At 44.9% G+C, this 20,000-nt stretch overlaps 1 protein-coding gene across 1 annotated transcript in view; it reads left to right on the top strand.

The window, feature by feature from the left end:
* LOC308284432 (Na(+)/H(+) exchange regulatory cofactor NHE-RF2) overlaps positions 1-20,000 on the top strand; it is a gene marked incomplete at its 3' end in the record, with an annotated part of 74,793 nt that overhangs the window by 37,424 nt on the left and 17,369 nt on the right. The window lies entirely within an intron of this gene.

Genomic DNA, 20,000 nt, shown 5'->3' with positions numbered 1-20,000 from the left:
TCTCTCTCTCTCTGGCCCACCACACAGACAGATATCTGCCAGACTGCCACACACTGATAACAGGGGCGTGGTTCCACACGTTACACCACCGTTCCATTACACACACATGCTGACATACACAAACACATATACCAGGGGTCTTCAACGTTTTCAGGCCAAGGACCCCTTTGTTAAGCGAGAGATAAAGAGCAGGGACCCCCACAACCTTTTCATAGATTCCATATAGTTTCATCGTCTGACAGCACAATCATCCGCGTATTTTCTGTGTATATGTCTATTTGTGTTATGAGATATTTAACCACTTGAACTGTCAATACTTAATAAACTTGACCTATCACTCTGTTTTTAGCCTGCACACACACACACACACACACACACACACACACACACACACACACACACACACACACACACACACACACACACACACACACACACACATTTGGAGAGAGAGAGAGAATAAAAGAACAGTAGTTGTGTAAAAAGGTGTGGTGAAATGGGGTGAAGTGGAGGACAATTGGGAGATTAGTAGAGAGATATGGAATGATAGAGAAAGACAGCTGGATGGAGAGAATGTAGGCGAAAAGTCTAAAAAACAGCTGTTGGTATGTTGGTGTCCTCTTTCTTTCTCTTGATCTCTCTCTGTCTTTCATATGCACATGTTATGAGATATTTAACCACTTGAACTGTCAATACTTAATAAACTTGACCTATCACTCTGTTTTTAGCCTGCACACACACACACACACACACACACACACACACACACACACACACACACACACACACACACACACACACACACACACACACACACATGTTGTCAGGCTGGCATTGCAGCCTATAGCGTGCCCGGACCACCACGCCAGCAGCCCTGGCCATGTTATTTATGAACATGTAGATCCACGATTTGTGTGTGAACACTGTGTGTGTGTGTGTGTGTGTGTGTGTGTGTGTGTGTGTGTGTGTGTGTGTGTGTGTGTGTGTGTGTGTGTGTGTGTGCGTGCATGCGTGCATTCTCACAATTCTTTCGGCCCCCTCTGTAGACGAGCACTGTTGTAGTCGTGGAAACTACATGTGTTTTAAGAGGGATGCGCGCGCACACACACGCACAAGCAAGCATGTATGAAAATGTACACGCGATTACATACAAAGTCAATGCAAAGACGAGACGACGCGCGACCGGGCGATGCACGAACAGGCGCGGCACGAACGATCCGAACAGGGCGGCGCGAACGGTCGCCTCGTGGCCGCGCCACTTAGAAAAATCCAATTGAAGCGACCTTCACTTCACCCCCACTCCACCCATCGCGTCCTGACAGCCAATCATCATTGATGTTGTCCGGAAAAACGGAAATGTTTTTGGTGTTTGGAGTTGGGACTCCTTTTTTCCCGGGTGTTTCGCCTTGATTCCAACGGGACATGATTCTTTACCAACGCGGACCTGCGCGACCAAAGTGAAGCGATAGAAGCGACTAGAATAGAAGAAATAGCTTCAGGTTTGGACGCAGCTTGAGAAATCTATGAACATTTTTAATCTGCAACAACAATAATGTCGTGGGGGTCCCTGCTTCATCTCTCTCCCAGCTAATAATAAGGGGTCATTGGCCCGAAAACGTTGAAGACCCCTGTTGTAGTGGTTCCACCGAGGACACCTGCCATGTGTTGACTGACAGGTTGATGGGCCAATAGAGGTGAGAGGAGCTTTCAGGGTCGATTGGCCACAGCAGGGGGCCAGACTTCCTGGATTGATCCCTGAGAATTCTAGAGCTCTGCGTGCATGTGTGCGTGTATGTGTGTGTGTGTGTGTGTGTGTGTGTGTGTGTGTGTGTGTGTGTGTGTGTGTGTGTGTGTGTGTGTGTGAGTGTGTAACATAAACCAGATGACCACGACACCACCTGGGGAGAGAGGAGGAAGAGGGGAGACCGGATGAGAGAAGGAAGAAGGGAGGGAGGGAGGGAAGAGGAGAACAAGTAGAGTAGTGAAGGGAACGGACCGGAAGTAGAACATCTGGTCTAATCACGAGCTTTTGTGTGCATTGTATAATATTTATACATTTTAATGAGGTTCTTCTGTTTATTCATTTCCATCAGCAGCATGGTTCAGAGGGCTGTCTTTTATGCTCAATTAGACTCACTGATTTGGGCCTTTGTGTGCTGAACTGGGAAGGATGTGTGTGTTTGCCTCCGGCTTGGCTGGGCGTTCCAATTATTGTGGAGTGTTTGCGGGCGGGAAGCCAGTATAGGGACTGCGATTCCCCACCGTGGCCCAGGGCCCACTGGTGGGCTGGACGGATATTATTATTATTATTACTAGCGACTCCTACTGGTTGGTTAACAATGGTTGTTAAGGGAGATGGGATCTGGGGAGAGTGAATACCCCCCCGCCCCCTCTCTAGGTTTTCTTCAGAATATTTATGACACTGATTTGACACATTCTCAAACTTTATTTTTTCAAGGAATCTTATAACTCTGAGAGTGCACAAATGGACCAAACAGGTCTATTTGGTTCCATTTGAACACTCTCAGAGTTACAGACCCGTAAAGGTCGTTTGAGGCTATAGCTCTTTGTGTTTCTGGTAATATTATTGTCCGCCTGTACTGTATATGTCCATTGTCCATGGCAAAAATTAAATTTTCACAAAGATTTCCACCACAAGCCAACATGGCGCTGACTCCTGCTAGCTGCAGGTGAAAAGCAGTGGCTTGTGTGCATGGTGGGAGACATGTGGTTGTCTATACCACAGACCAACAGTGGAGGCTGGCAGCGACAGGGACCACAGTGCACATGGGGGGGATTGGCAATGACTACTTTGGGGAGAAAGTGAAAAATAACAAAAGACTGTTTAGTGTTGTATCCTCTTGTCCTGTATGTACAGTATTGTACCCATCAGGTTACAATTCTCTGAATGTTGGTGGGATTATATTTGTTTTGACATTGTCATGGCATATCATTTCTGCGTCGCTGAATTTTGAGCAATTGGGGGAAGAAGTGGTTGCTTTCTTTGCTATGTCTTCATCCAATGGGTGTTTGTTGCGACCGTAGGTCGCAGTTTAGTATGAGAAACGGCACATCATGTCTCCGTCTGTGTCAGGTCTACGCTCTGACATCACTGTGATGTCAGGGGAACCACACTAAAAGAATCCCTTTTATGCCCATATATGGAGATCCCTGATGTCATCAATATTAAGCCCATATCTAACAGGACTTCATATGGGATTGCCCATATATGGAGGCCACATCGGCCACATACCACACTAACGGAATCCATATGTCCAAGACATATGGCCAAGACAGCCCATGTCTGTGTGGCTGGTTCTACAGACAGGGATCTCCATATATGGGCATAAAAGAGATTGTATGTATGATGTCAGATGTCATAGACGTCATAGGACTTTAACATAACGAATAACTGAGTAAGCATGTTTGGGGTCTCACAGCAAATCTCCATACATATGTACATGGATCTCCATATATGGGTACCAGGGGTCTCGATCCATACGGTATATGGGTAACTGGTCCAATATAGATCACTGGCCAGAAGACCCTTAGGCGTCTTACTGGTTGGTATATGTGTATTGTGAGGCTGTTCATGACATGTACACATTGAAAGCATTCCTGATTGACTGACACAAAAATACATTCATTCTTGAAAATATATTTCCAAATGCATTGTTGTGGCCAATCCCTATTGAACAGTTTGATCATCTATCTATAAATGCGACAAATCTCTGTCTGTTTGTTTGTAATCCGCGTATCTCGAGAACCGTTCGTCCCACCGGCTTCAGATTCGGCACGCGCGTTCCCCGCCGCCGCGCGGAGTGCAGTGCCAGGCCTCGACCCGACCCGACTCGCGGTTTTCCGAAACCGGCGCGAAACGTTCGGAATCTCCTTATGCGGAGCTGATTGTTGACATCAGGCTGTTCCGGAGGAAATCGGCGCAAGCGCTGAGTCATTGTGACATCACTTCATAAAAGGCTCTGACATCACGTACGCCACATGAGTCAACACAAAATCTCTGTGAATGTGTATGTATGTATGTAATCCGCGTATCTCGAGAACCCTTCTTCCCACCGGCACGCGCGTTCTCCAGATATGGGCATAAAGTCTGACATCAGAGTTTTCCGCAACCGGTACTGTGTGTTCAGAGATCTTCATATATGGGCATAAGTGGACAAAGACAAACAGATGGTCAAAACGGGTCCTATGACAACAGGTATATTGGGGTTTGCATTAAAGGGTGGGGCATTCATGGGGTTTGCATTAAAGGGTGGGGCATTCATTCCCTATTTCAAATTCGGCACGTGCGTTCCCCACCGCAGCAGGTAGTGCAGTGCTCGGCCTCAACCCGACCCGACCCACGATTGTTTGAAAAAGCGACAGAAATCTCATATATGGGCATAAAATGGACGCAGACCCGCCGCCGCGCGGAGCGCAGTGCCAGGCCTCGACCCGACCCGACTCGCGGTTTTCCGAAACCGGCGCGAAACGTTCGGAATCTCCTTATGCGGAGCTGATTGTTGACATCAGGCTGTTCCGGAGGAAATCGGCGCAAGCGCTGAGTCATTGTGACATCACTTCATAAAAGGCTCTGACATCACGTACGCCACATGAGTCAACACAAAATCTCTGTGAATGTGTATGTATGTATGTAATCCGCGTATCTCGAGAACCCTTCTTCCCACCGGCACGCGCGTTCTCCAGATATGGGCATAAAGTCTGACATCAGAGTTTTCCGCAACCGGTACTGTGTGTGCAGAGATCTTCATATATGGGCATAAGTGGACAAAGACAAACAGATGGTCAAAACGGGTCCTATGACAACAGGTATATTGGGGTTTGCATTAAAGGGTGGGGCATTCATGGGGTTTGCATTAAAGGGTGGGGCATTCATTCCCTATTTCAAATTCGGCACGTGCGTTCCCCACCGCAGCAGGTAGTGCAGTGCTCGGCCTCAACCCGACCCGACCCACGATTGTTTGAAAAAGCGACAGAAATCTCATATATGGGCATAAAATGGACGCAGATAAACAGATATCTCCATATATGGCATATATGGGCATACAATGGATGCAGAATCACAAAGATCTCCATATACGGGCATAAAAGGGACACAGACAGACAGATACAGAGATCTCCATATATGGGCATAAAATGGATGCAGATAGACAGATATCTCCATATATGGGCATATATGGGCATAAAATGGACCCAGAACTATAACTGCAGTGATCTCCATATATGGACATAAAATGGACACCGACAGACAGATACAGATATCTCCATATATGGGCAAAAATGGACACAGGCAGACAAATGGTCAAAACGGGTCCTATGAAAACAGGTATAATGGGGTTTGCATTAAAGGGCGGGGCATTCATTCCCTATTTACATTGTTCCGAGTTGGCCAGGTCGCCGACTAGACGCTGGGCCGCCCGAAGGGCGGCCCAGCTTCTAGTAACAATAATGTGGCATAATGCCCTCATTGCCCTGCATGCCGCGAGGGCTGCATGAGAGAGTTCTTGTGCAAGTCTTCCACGTGTCATGCCAAGTTCCCATGTTTCCATCACCTCCCGTCTGCCATTAGCAGGGGCGTCGCTCCAAATTCTGGGCCCTGGGTACAAGGATTCACTTCAATTATGTTGTGCTTTAACTATTGAAAAATAACAGATATACAAGCTCACAGCGCGGCACCGAGTGCCGCGCTGCAAGCTTGTAGATCTGCTATTTTTGAAAAATCGTGAAAACTTTAATCTTGAAAAATATTTCAAATGGTTCAAAGGGTTTTTTTTGTTTTTTTTTAAACTATGTTTCTATGTCAGTGATGCTCAAACTTTTTCACGCGAAGGACCCCCAAAATGATATGTATTTGGCCACGGACCCCCATTTCAAAATATTTAGTTCCAGTAACCCCCCCAGAAGCAAAATTTGAGTTACAAATGTTCGCTTAAAAATATATATATATTCAAAGATTTGCACACATTTTCATGAAAATAGCAGATCTACAAGCTTGCAGCGCGGCACCGAGTGCCGCGCTGTGAGCTTGTAGATCTGCTATTTTTCAATAGCTAAGGTATAACATAATTAAGGCCCCTCCACCTTGGGCCCTAGTAACTCAGTCCCACTCCCCCCCCCCTTGTGACGCCTCTGGCCATTAGTGACAGAGGAGCCTCCAGTCATAACATCATACCAGTCATCTACGGTCTGCTCCTGCTGCCGTATTGTCACCGTGTCACACGGCTGACTGCACGGACGCCACTCTCTGTGTGACGCAGTGTGACAGTTGAGCTGGAGGCCATTTTGGCGAAGGTGTTGAATAACGTGTGTTGTTGTCATGCGTCTCCTCGCCAAATATTCAGATCATAATATTCGTGCAGGTGCTCCGAGCACAGCTGCCCGCCCCATCTTTTTTCCGTCCATAATTTACACGATTGACACTTGAGGCAGATTCTAAAAGATTTCGGTATGTTGCTGTATATCAGTGGTGCTCAAACCTAACAAGGACCCCCAAAGTTACATGTATTTGGCTGTGGACCCCCATCTGAAAATAATTTGTGACCAGTGACCTCTATAAGCAATGATTTGAGTTAGCGCCGGCTGGCCTAGCGGTCTGGGCGCCTATACCACATTTAAAAAAAATGTGGAAATAGCAGATCTACAACCTATTTCCACTATCAATGTTCTTTTTTACTGTAAGTATAAAGTTGCAAACATGTCAGCCATTTCTTTGTATATTTAGGTTATGAATATGTGTCATATCTGCCATGTGCAACTTCAAAGACTAATAATAGCCAAATAGAAATGTAATTGTCAACGACAATAACGTGTTAAATCATTATCGCAATTATTTGAGTGACAATTAATCAATCGTCATGTAAAATGTCATATCGTGACAGCCCTCTCCATGAGGGCCATGTCAGTGGCTTTAGGTTTAGGTCTTGACATTCTACATGCTGAACATCCATTTTTCAGGTCAAGTAAGGGTCAGTCAATCTAGCTAAAGACACTCAAAGGTCAAAACGAGGGTGACTCTACCGTCTGTGTCGGATCCCTCACCCTAGGAACAGACACATGATAACGTGACTGTGTTGGTTATGATATAGGGCTGCGACAGGTCATCAAACTAATGGATTTAATTATTATAAATAATTGATTTTAATAAAATAATAAAACCATTTTTTTATTTATAGACAATAAAATAGCAGCTCCACAAGTGCAACAAATTAACAATGCATGACAACATTGTACGACATTAGAGTATAAATTAGAGCTTAGGTGGTTAATTAGACTAAACAATTTATTTCATTATTAAAAGAATCGATTCTATTTTTTATGAAATATATAAATATATATCATATCATATAACAAAAAGAAAATTATCTATATACTTGCAAATGCAGACCTACGATGATAACCCAAGCCCCCGGGGCGCTTCTAATCATGAAGCGCATCTAGGCTTCTTCTTGTATTGATGCGCGTTCATACCGGAAGTGCTTGTTCATGAATTAGAGCCCCAGCGCGTACATGAACACAAACTATGATGCAAAATGCGTCACAGAAGCAAAATAGAAGCCCCACTACGTCACGTTTCAGAAGCGTCTCAAGCGCAGAAGTACGCTTCATGCGCTAGGTGAGCAACTCAATGCAAGTGGACGGGCGGGGATATCCGGTGTCCTCTCTATTCTCATTATAACTCTATGGGATAACCCAGTGACTCTTTATTGTCTGAGATGAGTTGGGTTCAGCTCTGTGTTGGGTGAGGTGGATTAAACTAATCAAACCTTCATTCAAGGTGTATTCATTGCAGCTGTGTGGCTGTGTACAGACAGGTGCTGCTGATAATGCAGCTATTGTGTGTCATAAATAAAAGGTGTTGCAGTAGTGTGTCATTTGATGTCATATAAGGAGTTCATACCGAGGTCAAATATCCCCAGAACCACAGAGATATACTCTGTATCCCAGGGGTCCTCAGAGTTAATACAGGGGGTGCTCCAAATCTTTGCTTGAATCCACTTGAACCCTAGTGTCCTTATTCTGAGAACTTTAGCCAAAAATAGCAGATCTACAAGCTCACAACGCCTCGCGAGCTTGTAGATCGGCTATTTTTGGCAAAGAGCTTTGGTGTAGAGGGGAAAAAGAGCAGACTAAGTACGGTTTGAAAATTTGAAATTTGAAAATACACTGGTGATCGATCGTACTATCAAACAATGAAACTATATGGAATCTATGACAGGGTTGTGGGGGTCCCTGCTTCATCTCTCTCTCAGCTAAGGGGTCCTTGGCCTGAAAATGTTGAAGACCCCTGCTGTATCCTCATTCCTCACATCTCTCTCTCTTCATCTCTCTCCTCCCTCCCTCCATGTTGTTTTTCATCACAAATCTTGTTTCCTCTTCATCTAAGGTGATCCCCCCCACCCCCCCATATATTTCTCTTGTATTATGTCTTTATTTTTGAGCGGTGGTTACACGGTCTCCTATACGTGGCCGTGTGTGTATGCGTGTGTGTGTGTGTGTGTGCGTGTGTGTGTGTGTGTGTGCGTGTGTGTCTGTATGTAGCCTGCAGGCCTGCAGTACCTTTTATGACCACACATGTTAAGGGAGGGGCGCTGTTGTTCAGGCCAGGCCAGACCAGGCACACACACACGCGCACACACACACACACACACACACACACACAGGGGGGAAGGGGGGGGGGGGGGGGGAAACCACCGCTCAGTTCACACGGGTGTGATTTTTTTCTCTCTTTATGCATCTGTCCTGTCTGTCTCTCTCTCTCACTCTCTCTCTCTCTCTCTCTCTCTCTCTCTCTCTCTCTCTCTCTCTCTCTCAGTTCAATGCAGTTCAGCATTACTGGTATGACAGGAAACAGGCTTACATTGTTGCCAAAGCAATACAGTGTTACAAGAAATTATATGAACAATGAAAGCAATCAACACTCATAAAAAAAACAATAATTGACTGTCATTGAATACAAATGTAATCCAACAATCTCTCCCTTGCACTGGCTCTGTCTGTGTGTCTGTCTATCTGTCTTTTCTTTTTTGGTTATTGGTTAACAAAAGCTTTTCTTTTGGGCAGAGGGGTGGGCACGGTCGCGCAGTTGGTAGTGCTGTCGCCTCACAGCTGGAATGTCCTGGGTTCGAATCCCAGCGGGGACGCTGTGGGCGCTGGGTGGCATGCTCTCCTCCGCATCACCAGTGCTACCCTTACAAAAAAACCATGTAGTAATTCTGGTCTCTATACTGTATTGCAAATCACAACGTGATGACATCACACTGTTGTACTTTACAATACAAACTCCAAAATCAATCCTCCAGTTCTAGGCAACACAGAAGAGGGGGATTTTTTTTTTATTTCCACACAACTCCTCTAAGGTATACCAGTAAGACTCCCTAATCGGGAGATAAGCGACCGTAGGTCACTTATCTCCACAAATAGGGCAAAAATGTGTTTTGCCAAAATCTTCCTGATCCATGTTGATGACATGAGTGTAGACATACTGTGTAGTGATTTTCGTGATTTTAGGGCAAAATCTGTAGGAGCAGTGTCCAAAAATGTGTTTTTAAAGGTGGCGCTATATGGGAGAGATTCATGTTGATGGGATGAGTGTAGACATACTGTGTACCGATTTGCGTGATTTTAGGGCACAAATTGTAGGAGCAGTGTCCAAAAATGTGTTTTGCAAGAATCGGCCTCATGGTGGCGCTAGAAGAGGGCCATGTGAGAAATGAGGGGTGGGGTCTCCGCGCCGGCAAGGCGGACGAATAGGTACCGGCCCCGGCTGTCCCGGTCGCTCCTAGCCGGAGTTACGGCATTTTATGTGAGCTGCAGTGTAGGGGGTCCTCCACTGGGGGCGCCACCACTTTTGCATCCGTTCTGGAGCACCAGAGTGGGTGGTCCCCGGGAATTCCCCGTGAGCAGCCCCGTTGGGGTGGTCATTTGGTCAGTTTAGCACATTTGGTCATTTTTTACATCTGGGGGTCCCCCAGGGACCTGGGGGTCCCTGGAGCTCCGGGGGTCCTTGGAGGTTGTAGTTTGGCAGGTAAGGAACGTGTGTGCAAAATTTGGCATGGATCGGGCCAACGGTTGCGGAGATATGAGCAGGGCAAGAGTGTGACGTGTGAGGTGTGACAGACAGACTGACTGACTGACTGACTGACTGACTGACTGACTGACGGACTTACACTTTGTGCAGGTTTGATAGTAAATGCGACCTACGGTCGCAATTAATGACATAATGGACGAGTACCGGCTCCGCCCCCTCCAAAAGCTGCCTCCGCCACTATCACAGCGCGCCGCTATTGGCTTCATTCACTTCAATGGGAAATACGGCGGATTGTACACACATTTTACACATTAAATACTAATTCAGTGTTGGACCCAGAGCTTCGAAATCTCTTCCTGGCATGCGTTGGAGGAAGGTGTAGTAGCCTACACGGCTAATGGAACAAAACTATGGAACAAAACCGCAGAGGAATATTTGGGGAAAAAAAGGGAGGAAGCCCCTGTCTGTTGGACCACAGATCGCCGTTTTTTATATAAAAAAGACGATTTAAATATGAATACACTGTGTTGGCTAAAAGGCCATTGACCATGACTACAACACCTTATTTGTTATGTAAAATAGCTGCTGATAAAGTAGCCTAATGATGAATGAACAACGCGAAGTGTATTTTTTCTGACATGCAACAGGATGCGTGCAGGTGCGTCACAAGAGGGGGGAGAGGGGCTGAGTTACTAAGGCCCAAGGTGGAAGGGCCTTCATTATTTTATACGTTAGCTATTGAAAAATAGCAGATTATATAAACTCGAGAGTGCCGCGCTGCGAGCTTGTATATCTGCTATTTTTGAAATCCCCAGATGAAGAACATTCATGTGGGCCCGCAGTGAATCCTTGTACCCAGGGCCCAGAATTTGGTGCGACGACACCCTTGGCTGTATTTGCGACTCGCTGCGGCTAAAACTTTTCGGAATCGAGACGTTTTAACGCCAGAGATATCATTTATAAGCAATCGACATGATAAGAAACATGTAGGCCTAGCCTACATTTGATGCAGTTTATTCTGGTTGTTGTGAAATAAGAGAAATAGACAGAGTAGGATACTGCCTACCTCATTCGTCGCTATAGGCTGTTTAAACACCATCATCACAGATCAAATAAATACATTAACATGCCACGTCAAATTCACTGGTAGGTATATTTATTATATTTATTTGTTGTCTTTCTTACCTTATGTAGGCTACACAACTGTCCAGTCCAGTCAGTGATAAGTTGCTTTATATCAGATGAAGTAGCCTATTCCTTGGTGCTTCTTCATATAAACACATAGAATGTTTGTGTTGGTATAAATGAGTAGCCTACACATATTTTCTCAGTTCATATGACTTGATGAAAGTAACTCATATTCCGCCCAGGTCAATAACACTAATCATTATAATGGCATGAATCGATCTAAACAAATAAAGTCTGTGCTGATAATGATGATGGTAGTATGCTTATGGTTTATGTTAGGCAGGCCACTTAATAGATATATAGATAGAGAGATATCTTTATTATCCCAAGGGGGATAATCAGTAGCTATTTAACATAACAAATAAGGTGTTGATGTTATAGTCATGAGCCATTTAGCCAATACAGTGTATTCATATTTAAATCTTTCCGAGTCAGTGTAAAACGGCTCTGAATCCAGCAGAGAACTTCTGTATTCTCTGCTGCTTTGTTTTAATAGGCCTACATATTTTTCTAATTTCATGCCAGGTCTTGTTGACGGATTTGGAAGAGATTTCGAGGCTCTGGGTCCAAAACGCGACATGCAGTGTGTCTGTGTGTGACATTCTCCTCCATCGTGCTGACGGTGTTGTTGAATGACTGAGTGAGGAATGTCGGACTTCAAAGCAGTAACGTGGAGGGAAAGGTGGGGGCGGAGCTCCCGGTACTCGTCCATTCAATATTGAAAATGGGTGGTCTTCCCCTTTAAGTAAAAAATCAGATTTTTTCCACCACTGAACACTTCTATCATGTATAAATACCATTAAACCATGAACTTGAAGTCCACACCTGCTCCACACTGGCCTCTCACTCACAGTCCTCCCTCCTGGCAGATGTGAGTTTTGATCTCAGAGAACACTCAAACACTTGGCCACATGTACATAGCTGGAGAGTCTCTCTCACACACACACACACATGCGTGCGCGCGCACACCTCACCTCACCCCTTATGTGTGACAGGAGGCTTTGTAAACAGATCTTGGCATGACTGTTCAAGTAGAACAGTGTCCCCACACTCTCGCTCTCTCTCACACACACACACACACACACGCGCACGCACAAACACGCGCGCGCACACACGCACGCACGCACGCACACACACACACACGCACACACACACACACAAACAAACAACACGTACATATAAACACAGACACGCATGGATGAAAACACATCATACACACACACAAATGTTTGTAACATGGAGCTGTTATGCAATATTCTCCATGGGGGGGGGACGTTATTGGGAAAACAACAGCTCTCTGCTTATTCTGTTTCTCATTTGTTCTCTTTCCCTCTATGTTATCTCTCGCTGTCTCTTTCTTTCTCTTTGTTTCATCTCTTTCCCTCGCTCTGTCTACAGCAGCGGTTCCCAGACCTTTTAGCTCGGGACCCAAAAGAGACATTTTATGTCTCCCAGAGACCCCAAACTAGTGAAAATACCCTGTTGCGATGCGACTTGTCGTAAGCTTGTAGATCTGCTATTTTCACTACTTCTTAAAAAGGGGTATTTACTCGTAAGCCATAAAATTGGTCTGTGACCCACATATGGGTGTTACTGTAGTATCTGTCTCAATTTCTTTCCCTCTTCCATTCTAATCCTCTATAATCATCGTCTTATTCATTCATTCAGCGATTACTTCCCTCCATTCCCCCTGTCCTTGTTTCTCTTTGTTCACTCTCTTCATCTCTTCACCCCTCTCTCAGTCTGTAACACAAATTATATAATATACAAGCGCCAAATCTATCTGTTCACTCCTCAGTGGGTTCATATTGTCTCCGCCAGGCCAAGTGGCATGGCCGAGACTATGTTTTGCACCCTGTTCGTCCGTCCGTCCGTCCGTCCGTCCGTCCGTCCGTCCGTCCATGTGTCTGTGTGTCCGTCCGTCCGTCCGTCCGTCCCTCCATCCGTCCATGTGTCTGTGTGTCTGCGGTCCGTCCGTGTGTCTGTCTGTGAACAACTATATCTCTGGCACCGTTGGCATGATGTCAGCGAAACTGTGCACTCACACCTGCTGCGTGCCAGAGAAGAACCTCTGCCCAGTTGTTTTTCTCTATATCTCTTTCTCTCTACAGCATCTCTCTTTCTTTCTCGTTGTCGACCCTCTTTCTTGCTCTCCTCTCTCTTTCTGTTGTTTTGACTTGTGTAATCTTATGTTTTGATTTGGTTAGTTGTAAGTTTAGATTTAGAACTAACTCTCTCTCTCTCTCTCTCTCTCTCTCTCTCTCTCTCTCTCTCTCTCAAGCACGCACACAGATTCCCGGCTCGATCCCCGGCTCCTCCTGGTTTTGTGTCAAAGTGTTCTTGATCAAGACACTGAACCCCAGTAGTGGCACACAAGGAGCACCCCTGTGTGCCACTACTGCAGGTGGCTGCCCAGTGCCCACTGTTAATAGTTAGGATGGAATTTCCCCCATGAGGATCAAAATATCAACAACAACAACAACACTACAGTCTGTTCTCAAATCCTCTATTCGACAGTTCTATTACAGTATGTTTTGTTTTGTTTTTTTAAATCCAAATTCCCCCACATTTAGCTGAGCCACGCCGCAAGTATGTCTTATAGAACTGGCCTTACAGGTTGCACTGGTATCGCTATGGTAACAGCTTATCCCTCTATGACACCCATAAAAGTGCCACGTGTGTGTCTCTATTGTGTGTGCATGTTTATCATAAGTGTGTCATATGGTTAACTTTCACTTTCACTCTTGCAGTTCAATTTCATAGAAAACGCACACACTTTCTGAAAGTGTATTTGATCATCAGTGAAATATAACGGGGACGCTCAAACAAGAGGAAACCTGAGCCTCGTCTTTATCAGACTGGGGCTATTGAGTTTACCATAATCCCCTATGGAAAGAACGTGAGCGAGAGCTTAGTTGACATAATGCCACACACACACACGCGCACACACACACACACGCACACACACGCGCGCGCGCGCACACACACACACACACACACACACACACACACACACACACACACACACACACACACACACACACACACACACACACACACACACACACACACACACACACACACACACACACAGCTGGCCTGTGTTACTCAATGTACCGTAGGCGTAAGTGTGGAAGTGTTTTACCTGTTAGACTCTCACAGCTGGAGTGCTGGTGGAGTTAGAAGTATTAATGATGTCCTATAAACACACACGCGTACGTGCACAGATACTGTGTGAGATACAGTATATATGCATGCATGTATTGCTGGCAGACAGTGAGCCAGTGATCCTTGGCTGTGAAAGGGTTAACAGCGGTCACCATCCATCCATCCCAGCAGGCCGCGGTCAATTATTCATTCAGCACGCCGTGATCTGGTTTCATCAACTACCAACGCCAACGCCAGTGGTCGTACTGTAGAGCAGTGGTTCTCAACCTGAGGGTCAGGACCCCTAGGTGGGGCCTCCAATTATTTTGGGGGGTCCCTGGATGATTAACTTAATGTGCAACATTGTTTTCTCACTCAACAGTAAACAAACCAACAAAACGTTTAAGTGTATAGTGGGTTTATGCACATTTCTAAAGTGACAATTTAAGAACTTTTTAATACCTCTAAAATGACAAATTAAACATTTATTGTCAAATATTAAAGGCAGAAATTGTGAAAATAGCCGATCTATGCACGCGCACACGCATATACACATACACATGCACATACACACACACACACACACACACACACACACACACACACACACACACACACACACACACACACACGCTTAAGCTACATAAACAGGCAGGCATTTAGGCATCTGCAGAACACATAAACACGCTGTGCAGATGGACTCACAAAAAAAGTATAAAATAAATACATTTAATTCAGATGTTTCCGAGAGGTTAAATATAGTTCCTTGTTGCAGTGTTGAATGAATATGGAGCGCCCTGTTTTTAATGTAGAGCATTAGAAGCTGTTATTCTCATAGATCACTGTGTGTGTGTGTGCGTGCGTGCGCTCGCGCGCGTGTGTGTGTGTGTTCTGCTGACGTGCAGTATACACCTTTAGTACCAGGTGGTACATTTCACATGGGAGGATTCCCTGTCCAGGATCCCAGTTTTATTCCACAACTTTCCACTCAGCCTCGTTCCCAGTGAAAACAACAGCAACAGTTGGAGTCAGGAGATTGGAAGATAAGGTTGGATAACTGTGTTCAGAGTGACGCCTGCTGCCTTGCTCCACGGGACAGTGTTTTCAAAAGGCTGATGTCATTGTTGGGAGTGACTTCCTGCCAAAGCAGATCATTAGGCCTACCAAAAAAAAAGAGAGGAAAAAAACGGGGCCGCCTTATTTTGCTCTGCCGTCCATCAAAATATTATTCCAAATAATAGAACCGTAAAATCCTCAACATCCCCGCTGTTTAAAAAAACAAGCAGTGTGTAGCCGTGACCACGAGGGGAGGGGAGATGGCGTGGACGTGCGTTCCGCCAGTGACCCGGCCCACAGCGGTGGGCTGTGAGAATATAGTAATTGGGCCCCTGACTAATTGGCAAAACGCTTAAGATTTGAATGATAATAATATTTAATATTAAAACAACGAATAGTTTTCATTGTGATAACGATAATTATTTGGGGGGGTCCCCAGATGATTAGCAACTTTGTTTTCTCACTCAACAGTAAACAAACCAACATAAAGTTTAAGTGTGTAGACTGTAGAGCAGACCTGGGCATCGTACGGCCCGGGGTTCACTCTGACCGGCGCGAGTACATCTTGCAGGGAGCACTGCCTCTTGGCCTGGCCCTCCACATTATAGTCTGTTGTTCATGTGGCCCCATGGATAAAATAAATGCCCACCCCTGCTGTAGAGGGTATCTACACATTTCAAACGTGACAATTTACCACTGTGTTAAGGAGTCAGATGGGTGGGCCGCAAACACTTTCGAGCTTTTGCAAGTGGGCATTCCGTGACACTGACGCTCCATCCCAATGTTTTGAACCTGGAGGGAATAGAACTCATACTCAGTCATTGGCTGCTGAATTCAGTTTGCCTTGAGGATAAAAATACATACAAAATACATACCAAAAAAACCCAAAACAAAACAAAAAATCACACTCGTGTGAACTGAGCGGTGGTGTGTGTGTGTGTGTGTGTGTGTGTGTGTGTGTGTGTGTGTGTGTGTGTGTGTGTGTGCCCCCTGTGTGTGTGTGTGTGTGTGTGTGTGTGCCCCCTGTGTGTGTTTGTGTGTGAGTGTGCCTGGCCTATGCCTGGCCTATCCTGAACAACAGCGCCCCTCCCTTAACATGTGTGGTCAGAAAAGGTTACTGCAGGCTACATACCCGGAGACAGACAGACAGACAGACAAACAGACAAACAGACAGACAGACCCACACACACGGCCACGTATAGGAGCGTTGTGACCACCGCTCAAAAAGATGGCTATTATACACACCTAAATCCAGCTAATCTAATTATACACAGTAACATCCTGAGTCTTCATTTAATTGGGAGTGTGAACACCCTCAGAATTGAATTAAGAATTTTAACAATAAGACACACACACACACACACACACACACACACACACACACACACACACACACACACACACACACACACACGCATTGGGCATTTGTGGAATGAGCAGCACAGCTAAACGTGTGGTTAGCGCCCCCCCAAAATGGCCTGCAGTACTGTTCTGCTGGCATTCACTTTCATTTTGAGCTTCCCTGACACAGAGTTTAAAATGAACAAACTGTAAAAATGGCCAATATGTGTTGTTTTTATTTTCCTTATTACTGTGGGAGAGTGCAATCATTCAATGCTCCAAGCAACAGAGGTGAATACCAACAGAACAGTATCGCAGGCCATTTTGACAATCTTTTAGGCCGGGGGCACTACCCACACGTTTGGCTGTGTTGCTCATTCCACAAATTTCCGATGCATACACCTTGTTGTAAAGGCGACTAATCAACGATAAAAAATATATACGGTAAAACACAATACCAATTGGTATTATTAAAGGGGAGATATAATGGACTGCAGTTACGTTTCCAAGGTGTGATTACAATCACAACAAACTCACACGTGTGCACACACACACACACACACACTCACAGGGGACGGCACAGGCTCCTGGGATGGGTTAATGTGATGTGGTCAGGCGTCGGGAGACAAACACAAACATCTCCCTAATGACTCCCAGCCAGGGACGTGCTGGGCCCCTGATTCAGCCCGGGAAAAAGAGTTGGAGAGGCCCTCATTGCGCGCTATGGAGAGAGATCTCTCTCTATAGCGCTGCTGCTACTCAAAGATTTGCCATTTCAGATCATGACAAGTGACAAGCCAGTGGGCACATGAGTTAAATGTTGTCCTTGTCGTGTGGAAACCTTGTATGTCCAAAACCGTTTGTTTTGTATTTATAATTTTAAAAATGATTTAAACTAGTGAAAACAGCCGATCTACAAGCACACAACGCCTCGCATCGCGAGGCGTTGTGTGCTTGTAGATCTGCTGTTTTCACTACTTTTGTGCGACGGCCTTGTATGGTGAAGCAGGGCTTTGCTTTGCGAAAAGATGTACAAATTTGAAACTTGGAGATACGAGGTTTCTGCCCGACAGTGGCGATTTACTTTGTTGGCTGCCCCGCCCCCAAAATGCAACGAAGGCTGACATTATTATTATTATTTTTATCCTAATGGCCGGCCTGGACCGGCCGGGAATGAACCGGCCGTTCGTTAGTTGTCCCGCTTTTCCCAATGGCCAGCACGTCCCTGCTCCCAGCTGCACAGCTCCCTGTTTACCTTATGGAGCAGTGGTGCCCAAACAGTGGGTCGCGGAATTTTTTGTTTCCTACATTTTGTTTTTAATTATTATTATTATTTCAAAGCGCTTTCAAAAACATTCACCAAAAAGCTATGATTTTCATGAACAAAAAACAATGTTTTCACTAGTTTGGGTCCCCGGCAAACATATAATTTCTCTTTTGGGTCTCGAGCTAAAAAAGTTTGGGAACCGATGTTATAGAGACTCCAACCACTTCCTTCTCTACCCTTCCTCTATCTTTTTATCTATCTATGTCTGTCTCCCTCATTGTTTTGCTATCTCCTTTTTAAACAGATAATTTCTGCATGTTGTTGAATTGGCTTCTGAAAATAAGTAATGCTGTCAATCCCAAATAGCATCTATCATATTCCCTTAAGTCAGCGGGTGTGTGTGCGTGCATGCGTGCATGCATTCAGTTCCTCAACCAAGTAGCAAGTATGTTTTATGAATCAATACTAAACATCTTGTACAGTAGGTATACTGTAGGTATATTGATAAGAAATGTAAATTAACTACAATCTCGCTCACTGTTCTCTCTGTTTATTCTTTTATTTGTCTTCGACCATTTTTTCTGCATTCATAATATACCTCCAACACTACCCTCTCTCTCTCTCTCTCTCTCTCTCTCTCTCTCTCTCCTTCTCGCTCACACACACTTACTGTATGCGCGCTACTGTAAACAGAAAGAGTATACCAAACAACACACAGTAAATACAAAGCATATAACAAATAACAAGTACTATATAGTGTAGTAAACACACAGACAAAGACAGCCTAGTTGTTGTCCTCTGTCTCTCTCAATGTAAACTACCTACTGTACCATTCTCCTATCTCCATCATACATCTATTTCCATCTGTAGCTCTCTCTCTCCCCATCTCTCTCTCTCTCTCTCTCTCTCTCTCTCTCTCTCTCTCTCTCTCTCTCTCTCTCCCCATCTCTCTCTCTCTCTCACTCCTACTCTCTATGTATTTTTAGCAGATATACAGTACAGTGTCATGGTGGTACAGTAGCCTCACGTGTAGTTGTAACAATAAACTGGTTGCATAACATACAGTACAGTATACAGTAGTGTGTGATATGTGTTAGGTGTTTAAGGTGAATATGTAAGTGTGTGTTCGGTGTGTGTGTGTGTGTGTGTGTGTGTGTGTGTGTGTGTGTGTGTGTGTGTGTGTGTGTGTGTGTGTGTGTGTGTGTGCGTGCGCGTGTGTGCGTGCATGCGTTTATGTGCATTAAGTTGGTTCCATGTTACGCTACTCTCTGTTCACCTGTCCCTAATCATTATCAGCTGAGGTTACCCCACACCCCTATGAACCTGTCACCATAAATCTGTCACTGGGCGTGGAGATGTTACCTCAATGCATTAAACGTCTATAGCCATACCGGTATGTGCTCATGTAAAGTTATTTGTGGAATGAATGAATGAAAAAAAAGAAGAAAAAAAAAAATGTAGTACCCGACCGTTAAAGTAATAAGTCACGTTGTGTGATATATTTGCTATTTTTGAGGATTGTGAAAAGTTTTGTTTATTTTTTGTTTGAATTAAAATTACATTCCCAAAAATAGGGACGCCAGTTTCACATGTGGTTCACTTTCAACCTACTGTAAGCTACAGAGTATCAGACAGCAGCAACCAATTGCTAATCTCGTTTTCAAATAAACGGTTGTGACGGGTGTCCTGCTGAGAACATGCATCAACATGCACCTTCATTACTGTGACACTATACAGCATGTGATCAATGCAAGACAACACACATTTATATAGCACATTTCATACATCATTTCAAGGTGCTTTACATAACGTTGTTGTCGGGCGGAAACCTTGTATGTCCAGAACCTTCTTTTTTAAATTATCTTAAAAACTATTTAAAATACCGGTAGTGAAAATAGCTGATCTACACGCGCCGATCTACAAGTGCTTGTAGATCGGCTCTTTTCACTACTTTAG

Source organism: Nannobrachium achirus, assembly GCF_963921795.1.
Source record: "Nannobrachium achirus genome assembly, chromosome: 4".
NCBI classification, from domain to species: Eukaryota; Metazoa; Chordata; class Actinopteri; order Myctophiformes; family Myctophidae; genus Nannobrachium; species Nannobrachium achirus.
The sequence above is the reverse complement of the archived record's forward strand: the minus strand, read 5'-3'. Positions and strand labels throughout refer to the sequence as shown.